This window comes from Aquarana catesbeiana, linkage group LG03 (assembly GCF_042186555.1).
Source record: "Aquarana catesbeiana isolate 2022-GZ linkage group LG03, ASM4218655v1, whole genome shotgun sequence".
Classification (NCBI taxonomy): Eukaryota; Metazoa; Chordata; class Amphibia; order Anura; family Ranidae; genus Aquarana; species Aquarana catesbeiana.
Genome location: NC_133326.1, coordinates 672,701,045 through 672,713,120, shown reverse-complemented (window position 1 = coordinate 672,713,120; position 12,076 = coordinate 672,701,045). Strand labels below are relative to the sequence as shown.

At 45.7% G+C, this 12,076-nt stretch overlaps 1 pseudogene; it reads right to left on the bottom strand.

Annotated features, from left to right (window-relative positions):
* Positions 1 to 239: 239 nt before the first annotated feature.
* LOC141136000 (U2 spliceosomal RNA) lies at positions 240 to 410 on the bottom strand (annotated as a pseudogene).
* Between the last annotated feature and the right edge of the window lie 11,666 nt (positions 411 to 12,076).

Here is a 12,076-nt window from a genome sequence, read left to right as displayed (position 1 = left end):
TGCCCTAGTCTTGGCCAAAGGGCCTAGCCCATGAGGCAACATGTAGAAAAATGCTGTAGCCTTTTCTCACAGTGGGGTCCCTCAGAGCATCCCCGAGGTGTCATCCCAGGGGTCACTTAACAATGGCTTTTTGCTTTCCCAGCCCTTGGCCAGACAGGGTAGCACCGCTCAAATCAGGAAGCATTGAGCCCCTTGGAAATCTCCACACCAGGGAAATACTTCCGAACTCCACTTTATCCAGTAGATGCTTCATTAAGTTTCTTTCCCATGAGGAGGATCCCTCAGGACCCCCATCATACTAGTAGTAAGACTATACAGCCAGAAGGCCAGAATGACAGCGGAAAACCCCTACTTGACACTGAGATGAACATATGCTACACTTGATCTTAGCCAAAAGGCTAAGAAGCAGCCAAATTATCCATTACTCTATATCAGGGGTCTCCAAACTTTTCAAACAGGGGACCAGTTTATTGCCCTTCAGACTTTAGGGGGGCCCGACTATGGCCAGCTGGAGTGGAAAATTTCCTGGCATCAGTGGGAGTAAACATCACTATATTTTTGTATGAGGGGGAAGAATAGTGGTTCTTGTATCATTTATTTATTTTATTTATTTATTTCAGGTACTTATATAGCGCCGTCAATTTACGCAGCACTTTACATATACATTGTACATTCACATCAGTCCCTACCCTCAAGGAGCTTACAATCTAAGGTCCCTAAGTCACATTCATACATACTAGGGACAATTTAGACAGGATCCAATTAACCTGCCAACATGTCTTTGGAGTGTGGGAGGAAACCAGAGTACCCGGAGGAAACCCACGCAGGCACAGGGAGAACATGCAAACATGATTCGAACCAGTGACCCTTCTTACTGCTAGGCGAGAGTGCTACCACTACACCACTGTGCCGCCCAACATTGGGAGGAATAGTGCCCCATTGCTGGTGTCAGTGGGAGAAATGGTGCCCCATTGTGGATATCAGGTGGCAGAATAGTGTCTCATATCAGTGGGAGGAATAGTGCCTCAAGGGCCAATAAAGGCAGGCAAAGGGCAACATTTGGGCCCGGGATGCAGTTTGGAAGCCACTGCTCTATATGTTCCAACAAGAAAGCTCTCCTTAGGACTGTACTATACAGAGGGGGCATTTTTGTTTAGCCTGCTGGACTTGGCATGGCAACACAATAAATGCCCTTAAGCTGCCCCTGGGCTCTGCTGGGCTTTTAATGGAAATTCTCATACATCATATTTACAGCTCAAAATCAACCTCCCATGATACTTGTCACAGTATTGATAACGTTGTCAGACAGGAATGGAATCAAAAAAGGTTTTGACTGCTGATCTGCATGCCTGTTCTAGAATCAGATGGTCCAATCTCCGTTAGATTTACCAAATATGTAATACAAGAGCCTGCCTGACTGAATGTATACATTAAGTAGGTCCTCCTATTACATAGTTTTTCTAACTCCAAAGATAATTTGTATAGCCAGATTGTAATGTGTATGTTGAGCTTTAAGCCAGAGACAGCCAAGAGCAAAGCAACTAGCATTTTCAGAAGGAGGTCAGCAATGGCAGCCCTCATATTTCCCGCAGTACCTGTTTTCTATCAGGCCAGATTCACATAAATATTCTACAAGCCACAGTTATTGTTACCTGATCCCAGGCTGATAATAGAATCATGTGCATCCAGGTGAACTTTGGGCTGGACTTTGCTAATCACGAGTATGTGACATCTTAATAATGACGGTGAAAGTCTGATAGTAATGTAATAGTTCCACAGCTAGTATGGTATCTATCTCCTCTTATTATCTGCAGATACCTTCATATAGTAGTGTGTAGGAAAACACGTGGTGTCCCGTTATCGTGGAGCAGAGTTCTGTGTTTGGAGCTCGAAATTATGTAGGAACAAAAGCCCTGGAAGAGTATATCCATCTTTAGAGCAGACTTTCACCTTTATCTTGCGATTTCCATGACTTTCCTACCTCCCCAACCCCATTACTCAATTTAATATTTTTCGGGGGAACTACCTTTCCAGTGGCTCTTTCTGGCCTTCTCCGTTTTTTTTTCTGCCTGGGCAAACATTTATGTACACCCCCCTGCCCGAAGCCTCCTGAGATACTGATGTCAAGCATTACAGGAGGCTTCAGGTCAACCTGAGCATGCATCGGTCAATATCTACCACATTGCACATGGTGACACCAGAAGATAAGCTAGGGGCATGGTACTTAAAAGAGTGCTTAAAAGAGAGCGGTACCTTGCACTAGACAACTCTGTATTTGATCATGTTTTTTAAGCACAACCCAGCTGGCAATGGAGGAGGGAAAAATAAAAAAAATTGAATTGCCATAATGACACATGTGGGCCAGAGCCTAGGGCTGCAGGGCGAGAGGTGCAGCACAACACCTACAATTTTACAAACTGTTCAGTTTTCTTTTTATTGTTTCCAGCTTCTGGACCACCATTGGACAACTGTAGGTAAATTCAGCAAATAAACTGTGTGGGGAGAGTCAGAAGACTCCCTGCAGCTCAGGGAAACATATTCTTTCTCTTGTTTGCTGGTCTGAACAGGTCATATTAGCTCTGCATGCAGAGCAAAACCCATTAGCATGTTCTAGCTGTAGTTACCCTGGCTGTCATGCTGATCCAGTGGAATCCGAATTGGAAAAAAAGTATACAGATCAGGAATGTCGACTTTTCTGATCTGTTAGCAGATTCCAAGTCACTGTCTTGGTGGATATTGAAACCAGAGACAGCCAGGCAACTAACATCTTAGAAGGTTAGTTTAGTAATAGTGGCCTCCATGTTTCTCTCAGCACAGGTGTTCACCAGGGCCACCAACGATGGGCAACTATTCCTCCCACTGACACCAATGATCAGGCACTATCCTTTCCACTGACATGAAATAATGAGGCACTACTCCTATTAACATCAGTGATGGAACACTATTTCTCCCATTGACACCGATGCAGTATTATTCCTCCCTCTGACACCAATGATGGGGTACTATTTCTCCCACTAACATCAATAATGGGGAACTATACCTCCCTCTCATGCAAACAATTGGCACCTATTCCTCCCATTGACACCAGTGATGGGACACTAGTCCTCCCACTGACACCAATGATGGGGCACTATTCCTCCCACTGATACCAATGATGGGACACTATTGCTCACATTGACATCAATAATGAGGCACTATTCCTCCCACTGATGCCAACAGTTGGCCACTATTCCTCCCATTGGCACCAGGGATGGGACACTATTCTTTCCACTGACACCAATGATGGGACACTATTCCTCCCATTGACACCAGGGATGGGATACTATTCTTCCCACTGACACCAATGATGGGGCACTATTCCTCCCACTGACACCAATGATGGGACACTATTTCTCCTCCTGATGCTAAGATGGTGCACTACTCCTCCCACTGACACCAACTATGGGGCACTATTTTTCCCACTGACACCAATGATGGTGCATTATTCCTCCTCAAACACCAATGATGGGGCACTATTCCTCCCACTGACACCAATACCAATAAGTGCCATGCAGATTGAGAGCGATTGTCACAGGGGCTGGTTAACTTCACAGTTAATCCTTTACATCTACAGTGTCTGCCACCACAAGTTTTAATAAAAGCCCATGTAGGCAAGTGCAGTGCTGTAATTTCTCCTCTGTACTGAAAGGGGCTCTGCGTTGTTTCATCAGGTTGGCAAGAGCCTATTGAGGACTAGGTTGCTCCCAAGCAGACACCTTGATTGAGTGGCCGTCTCCCATTGGATGCTGAAATCCTGCAAGGTTTGGGTTGCCATCTTGGACACAATATAATGAGAGGTACATTAGCCCATCCAAAAATAGCAAGAGGATTAGAAAAACACAGGACCCTCTTTATAGTGGAGCAATGGTAAGGTAATACCATCCATAAGATACTAATAATATTGTCCACTAATTTCAGTCTGGTCCCTCCTGCAGGTCCAACTCATTGAATTCACAAGGATGTATTAAATAAATACTTGCCTTATACATACAGTATATAGATGACAGACTGATGGTCTACAGGGCAATTTGATGGACACATTCCTGGCTTTGTTGAGAACATCTACTGATGATACAACCCCCATACTATTACTTTAATAAGGATATCTGGTTTCTGATGTGGCACCTATCCTGTCCTCCCAGTCCATATGACCATTCTGGGATGGTTTAGCCTGGGGTCACTCTCTAGTCCTATCCCAAATACATTGCTCTGAAGTGTTAGGTTTGTTCTCTCATTGGATCACAAGGTAAATAATCCTTCTTCATAAATCCAGGCCAACCTGTATTCTGCTACATTTCTTTGGTGAAAATAACCCAAATCAGTGTACCAAGGTTCCAGGCCTCCTTCGGTCTAATAAGAACCTCCAGGGCCAGAGATAGCAGACATCCTTCTGTATACGGTGGGTTGTGAGGCATGGTGAGTGCAAGGTGGTTAAAGTTATTGAGCGTCAGACACTTCTTGGATGCAAAAGAGACTTTTATTTCTCTTAAACTTTTGAGGGAAAGAGGGTTAGGACCAGGACACCCCTAAGTAGTTTAAGTTCAGTTGGCAGACTCCAATAGGAGGACAGCCATGCAGGGAAAGGCATCCAGAAAGATGCCACATCTGCACGTGCAGGAATGCTATCTCCTATGGCAACAGTCTTTAATAGTACCTAACACAAAGCGTAACAGTTCTTTCACTTCCACTACAATCACTCCTTGTAGTTCTTCAGCCCACTGAGCTCCCGGCCTCTCGCTAGACCCGCTGATTCACTGCCACTGAATCCCTTGAGCTCCTCCAATCTTCACGGTGGTATCTTCCTCAAGCGTCACCCCAGCCTCGCTGCTGGGTCCCTAGCTTGACCCTCAAGATACCCCTAAAGCTTCACCCCACTGGCCTGCTCGGTCCCTGGCTTGACGTACAAGGCTGCTCTGCAAGCGTCACCTCTGCTGGGTGGGTCCCTGGCTTGATACCCACTGAAGTTTCCCGATTCTTCACCGTCCCCAATTGGTGAGAATGCTGCTCCGGTACTTGCTTCAGTTAGTCACTGTGGTCCCTGGTAATAAGTTGGCTGGTCCCTTAGTGGCGACAGCTTTTCCTCTACCTCCGACCATGACAGATGCTCTGGCCGGCAGAACCGTCACTTCTGGTTGGACTGCAAGCTGCAATCCCAACCCTGCGGTGCTCTCTTGCTTCTGGATAGGCCCTCAGACAGCCTAGCAGCCAGATGTGCCCGGGATAGGCCCAATCTCCGGCCTAGCAGCCTGGGCAGTAAAATACACATCCACCCAGACAGCCGTCCAGGTGGCACAGAACACCTATCACCTGACTCCACCCAAATATATAGGCTCTTCCAGCAGGCCAAGGGATCGAAGAAAACCCCTGCTCATTGGCTAAGATACCCCATATACCCATAATCTGACCTTATGTTGCCCTTCTTGTATCTAGTACCACCAGGTACCCGGCCACCTAGTGGTAGAAGAGAAAAGTGCGACAAGGCCAAACTTACGGAGAAATCAACAGATTGCTAACAATTAGCCAAGATGACTATTCCTGGCAAGTAAATTTTGAGGAGCAACCCTAACTAAACTCCAGGGTGCTATATCAGTGTATATTAAAGACTCCATAAACTATGGTATATTTGAATATCAATCAATCCTGATGTACTGACGACCTCATTTTTTGAGGCCCTAAAATGCCAGGACAGTACAAATAACAACCAAATGACCCCTTTTTGGAATGTAGACAGTCCAAGGTATTTAGGAAGAGGCATGGTGGGTTTTTTCAGTTGTAATTTTTTCGTCACAATTTTTTGGAAAATAAAGATATGAAAAAATGTAATTTTTTTTTTTTTTCACAATTCGTTTTTACATACTGTGCAGTTTAGGGTCATCATAAAAACCAGTGTGGTGGTGATTTTTTTCCAATTTCTTTCTTTTCTTTATTACATTGTTTTTTTTTTACAATTTTTTTTTTAACACACTGACCAGACCAGTATAGTGTTACCATAGTAACACTGTACTACTCTGGGGAAGTGATCAGGATTTTTTTTTAAATATTATGATTACCGTATATACTCGAGTATAAGTCGTGGCCCCTAATTTACCACAAAAAACTGGGTAAAATTTATTGACCCGAGTATAAGACGAGGGTGAGAAATGCAGAGGGTCAACAATGCCCATCTGCAGCTGCCTGCCTCCCTGTGTCCTGTGCAGCCTACCTGTACCCTGTGCATGTGTCCTGTACATGTCCTGTGTGCATGTGTCCTGTGTGAATGTGCAGCCTACCTGTGTCCTGTGCAGCCTCCCTGTGGCGATCTCCAGCCTCAAACGGCGGCCGGCGTGTGATGATAGTGTTCGGCGGCCATTCCACAGTTCAAAAGCCGCGCCTCCTCCTCGTCTGTGATAGGCTGACCGCTGACTGCCTATCACGGACATTCTCTCATTCTCATACCACGGACAAGGATGAGAGAATGTCCGTGATAGGCTGAACAGCTGTCAGTGTACAGCCTATCACAGACGAGCAGGAAGCGCGGCTTTTGAATGCTGGAATAGCCGCCGAACACTATCATCACACGCCGGCCGCCGTCTGCCTGCATGACATGCTGATCATGCAGACAGACGGCGGTGACTCGAGTATAAGTCGAAGGGGACACTTTCAGCCCAAAAAAAAAGGGCTGAAAAATTCGACTTATACTCGAGTATATACGGTATACATATGATTATATTATGAATTTCACTGGTATAAGCAACCATTTTTACTGAGTGAAACTGATTCATTCAGTGAATATTGTGATTATCTGTGATTGGCCACAGCTAATCACATGGCACAGATGGTCTGTAATTGGCCCTGTCTGTACAATGAGATCACTGTGACCAATCAAACGTAGCAACACAATTGTACACAATGAATGACATGAATGGAAACCATCCATTGATCCACTGCTGCGATTGATCACATGGTAACGGCAGCGAGATGGTACACTGATCAGTCATAGGTGGTGTCACAACCAGTGACAGTACAAAACAGATTCCAGCGACACATACAAAATTACATTTATCCTGCAAGTCTATTTAAAAACACCTGAACATTTTCAAAAAATATGGGGGTTTGGTCACACTATATGGTCATATAGTGCTAAGCCCACTTACTGCGACAAAGTACCCAAAATTAGTGGGTCCTACCCTAGTAATAGAATGAAAGATCCTGCGTCTCAACCATGGGAGACAAACTCCTCTATGTGGGAGAACGGAAGGGATATCTCCTATACACTGGTGGCCACTAATAAGAGGTAATGAGTGGAGAAGGGTGCTCCGGCCCAAGGAACTTGGTCAGGTTCCATACAAAAATCCATGCAATATCACACACAACCAGGGACAGATCGCGCCGCAGCGTTCCGGGAGGACGTCAGATGTCTACCCAGAACGACGAATGTCGAAATGGTTAAAAGAATACTCATTATATAACTAATTAATTCAACAGATCTATGTAATCATTAAATAGCAGACAGCGCATTCATGTCTATACTTTACTGTATTCTGGATGTAATTCTCAGTATCTGTTCTTATTCTGTATGTATGGACTCTGCACAGTACCACTTCTCTAGTCCTGTATGCCTAGTGTAATTCTCAGTATCTGTTCTTATTCTGTATGTATGGACTCTGCACAGTAATGCCGCGTACACACGATCGGACTTTCCGACAACAAATGTTTGATGGGAGCTTGTTGTCGGAAATTCCGACCGTGTGTAGGCTCTATTGGACATTTTTTGTCGGAATTTCCGACAAGAAAAATTTGAGAGCTGGTTCTAAAATTTTCCGACAACAAAATCCGTTGTCGGAAATTCCGATCGTGTATACACAATTACGATGCACAAAATTCCACGCACACTTGGAATAAAGCAGAAGAGCCGCACTGGCTATTGAACTTCATTCTTCTCGGCTCGTCATACGTGTTGTATGTCACCGCGTTCTTGACGTTCGGAATTTCCGACAACATTTGTGTGACCGTGTGTATGCAAGACAAGTTTGAGCGAACATCCGTCAAGAAATAAATCCAGGATTTTGTTGTCGGAATGTCCGATCGTGTGTACGCGGCATAACACTTCTCTTGTCCTGTATGCTGGGTGTAATTCTCAGTATCTGTTCTTATTTCGTACAGTGCCTTGAAAAAATAGGATTTTTAAAACAGCTTACCTGTAAAATCCTTTTCTTTGAAGTACATCAGGGGACACAGAGCCATAATAGTTTCTATGTGGGTTATAGGCCACCTTCAGGCGATGGACAAAAAGTGCACTCCCTATATAACCCCTCCCACTACTGGGAGTATCTCAGTTTTGTAGAAAAGCAATACACGTGTATACCAAGAAGGGAGGGACCTCTGTGTCCCCTGATGTACTTCAAAGAAAAGGATTTTACAGGTAAGCTGTTATAAAAATCCTATTTTCTTTTCATACATCAGGGGACACAGAGCCATAGTAGTTACTATGTGGGTTGTCCCATAGCAATGCCAACTGAAGGGAGGGAGACACAACAAAAGTAGGGCACCAAGAGACTAGAGGACTTATACTGCCGCCTGCAGAACACTACGCCCAAAGGCGATATCCTTATGACCTTTTACATCTACTTGATAGAATCTGGTAAATGTATGGGTTGAAGACCAAGTTGCGGCCTTGCAGATCTGAGCCATGGAGGCTCGGTGATGCACTGCCCCAGAAGCACTAACAGCCCTGGTGTTGAAAAGGAGGAATTTTCCTCTTTAAACCATAAGCTTGAACAATCACTTCACAAACTCATTTAGAAATGGTAGATTTAGACGCCGCTTGTCCTCTTTTAGGACCATCTGGCAACACAAACAAAACATCTTTTTACAAATCTGAGCAGTCGCTTTTAAATAGACCTTAACCACTTAAGGACCGCCTCACGCCGATGTATGTCGGCAAGGCCAGGCAAAATCACGTACGTGATTTGCCTCCCGCGGGTGGGGGGTCCGATCGGACCCCCCCCCCCCGGTGCCCGAGGCGGTCCTGTTTTGTCCCCCGGCGATCGGAGGTGAGGGGGAGGCCATCCGTTCGTGGCCCCCCCCCTGGCGATCGCCGCCGGCCAATCAGATCACTTCCTTTGCTGCTGTATGCTAAACAGCAGCAAAGGAAATGATGTCATCTCTCCTCGGCTCTGTATTTTCCGTTGCAGCGCCGAGGAGAGAAGACTTCACTGTGAGTGCACAACACTACACACACAGTAGAACATGCCAGGCACACAAAACACCCCGATCCCCCCCCCCCCCCCCGATCGCCCCCCCAATCACCCCCCCCTCCCTGTCACAAACTGACACCAGCAGTTTTTTTTTTTTTTTTTCTGATGACTGCATTGGTGTCAGTTTGTGACAGTTACAGTGTTAGGACAGTTAGTATTACCCCCCTGTAGGTCTAGGATACCCCCCTAACCCCCCCCTAATAAAGTTTTAACCCCTTGATCACCCCCTGTCGCCAGTATCACTAAGCGATCATTTTTCTGATCGCTGTATTAGTGTCGCTGGTGACGCTAGTTAGTGAGGTAAATATTTAGGTTCGCCGTCAGCGTTTTATAGTGACAGGGACCCCCATATACTACCGAATAAATGTTTTAACCCCTTGATTGCCCCCTAGTTAACCCTTTCACCACTGATCACCGTATAACCGTTACGGGTGACGCTGGTTAGTTCGTTTATTTTGTATAGTGTCAGGGCACCCGCCGTTTATTACCGAATAAAGGTTTAGCCCCCCGATCGCCCGGCGGTGATATGCGTCGCCCCAGGCAGCGTCAGATTAGCGCCAGTACCGCTAACACCCACGCACGCAGCATACGCCTCCCTTAGTGGTATAGTATCTGAACGGATCAATATCTGATCCGATCAGATCTATACTAGCGTCCCCAGCAGTTTAGGGTTCCCAAAAACGCAGTGTTAGCGGGATAAGCCCAGATACCTGCTAGCACCTGCGTTTTGTCCCTCCGCCCGGCCCAGCCCAAGTGCAGTATCGATCGATCACTGTCACTTACAAGGCACTAAACGCATAACTGCAGCGCTCGCAGAGTTAGGCCTGATCCCTACGATCGCTAACAGTTTTTTTGCTAGCATTTTGGTGAACTAGCAAGCACCAGCCCCAGGCAGCATCAGGTTGGCGCCAGTACCGCTAACACCCACGCACGTACCGTACACCTCCCTTAGTGGTATAGTATCTGTACGGATCAATATCTGGTCCGATCAGATCTATACTAGCGTCCCCAGCAGTCTAGGGTTCCCAAAAACGCAGTGTTAGCGGGATCAGCCCAGATACCTGCTAGCACCTGCGTTTTGCCCCTCCGCCTGGCCCAGCCCAGCCCACCCAAGTGCAGTATCGATCGATCACTGACACTTACAAATCACTAAACGCATAACTGCAGCGTTCGCAGAGTCAGGCCTGATCCCTGCGATCGCTAACAGTTTTTTTGGAAGCTTTTTATTGAACTGGCAAGCACCAGCGGCCTAGTACACCCCGGTCGTAGTCAAACCAGCACTGCAGTAACACTTGGTGACGTGGCGAGTCCTATAAGTGCAGTTCAAGCTGGTGAGGTGGTAAGCACAAGTAGTGTCCCACTGCCACCAAGAAGACAAACACAGGCCCGTCGTGCCCATAATGCCCTTCCTGCTGCATTCGCCAATCCTAATTGGGAACCCACCACTTCTGCAGCGCCCGTACTTCCCCCATTCACATCCCCAACCACATGCAGTCGGCTGCATGAGAGGCATTTTTATGTCCTCCCGAGTACCCCTACCCAACGAACCCCCCCAAAAAAGATGTTGTGTCTGCAGCAAGCGCGAATATAGGCGTGACACCCGCTATTATTGTCCCTCCTGTCCTGACAATCCTGGTCTTTGCATTGGTGAATGTTTTGAACGCTACCATGCACTAGTTGAGTATTAGCGTAGGGTACAGCATTGCACAGACTAGGCACACTTTCAGAGGGTCTCCCAAGATGCCATCGCATTTTGAGAGACCCGAACCTGGAACCAGTTACAGTTATAAAAGTTAGCTACAAAAAAAGTGTAAAAAAAAAAAAAATATATAAAATAAAAAAAAATTGTCGTTTTAATGTTCTCTCTCTCTCTCTCTCTATTGTTCTGCTCTTTTTTACCGTATTCTATTCTGCAATGTTTTATTGTTATTATGTTTTATCATGTTTGTTTTTCAGGTATGCAATTTTTTATACTTTACCGTTTACTGTGCTTTATTGTTAACCATTTGTTTGTCTTCAGGTACGCCATTCACGACTTTGAGTGGTTATACCAGAATGATGCCTGCAGGTTTAGGTATCATCTTGGTATCATTCTTTTCAGCCAGCGGTCGGCTTTCATGTAAAAGCAATCCTAGCGGCTAATTAGCCTCTAGACTGCCTTTACAAGCCGTGGGAGGGAATGCCCCCCCCACCGTCTTCTGTGTTTTTCTCTGGCTCTCCTGTCTCAACAGGGAACCTGAGAATGCAGCCGGTGATTCAGCCAGCTGACCATAGAGCTGATCAGAGACCAGAGTGGCTCCAAACATCTCTATGGCCTAAGAAACCGGAAGCTACGAGCATTTTATGACTTAGATTTCGCCGGATGTAAATAGCGCCATTGGGAAATTGGGGAAGCATTTTATCACACCGATCTTGGTGTGGTCAGATGCTTTGAGGGCAGAGGAGAGATCTAGGGTCTAATAGACCCCAATTTTTTCAAAAAAGAGTACCTGTCACTACCTATTGCTATCAATAAAAATGATTAAAAAAAAAAAAATAATGAAAGGAACAGTTTAAAAATAAGATAAAAAAGCAAAAAAATAATAAAGGAAAAAAAAAAAAAAAAAAAAAAAAAAAGCACCCCTGTCGCCCCCTGCTCTTGCGCTAAGGCGAACGCAAGCGGCGGTCTGTCGTCAAACGTAAACAGCAATTGCACCATGCATGTGAGGTATCACCGCGAAGGTCAGATCGAGGGCAGTAATTTTAGTAGTAGACCTCCTCTGTAAATCTAAAGTGGTAACCTGCAAAGGCTTTTAAAGGCT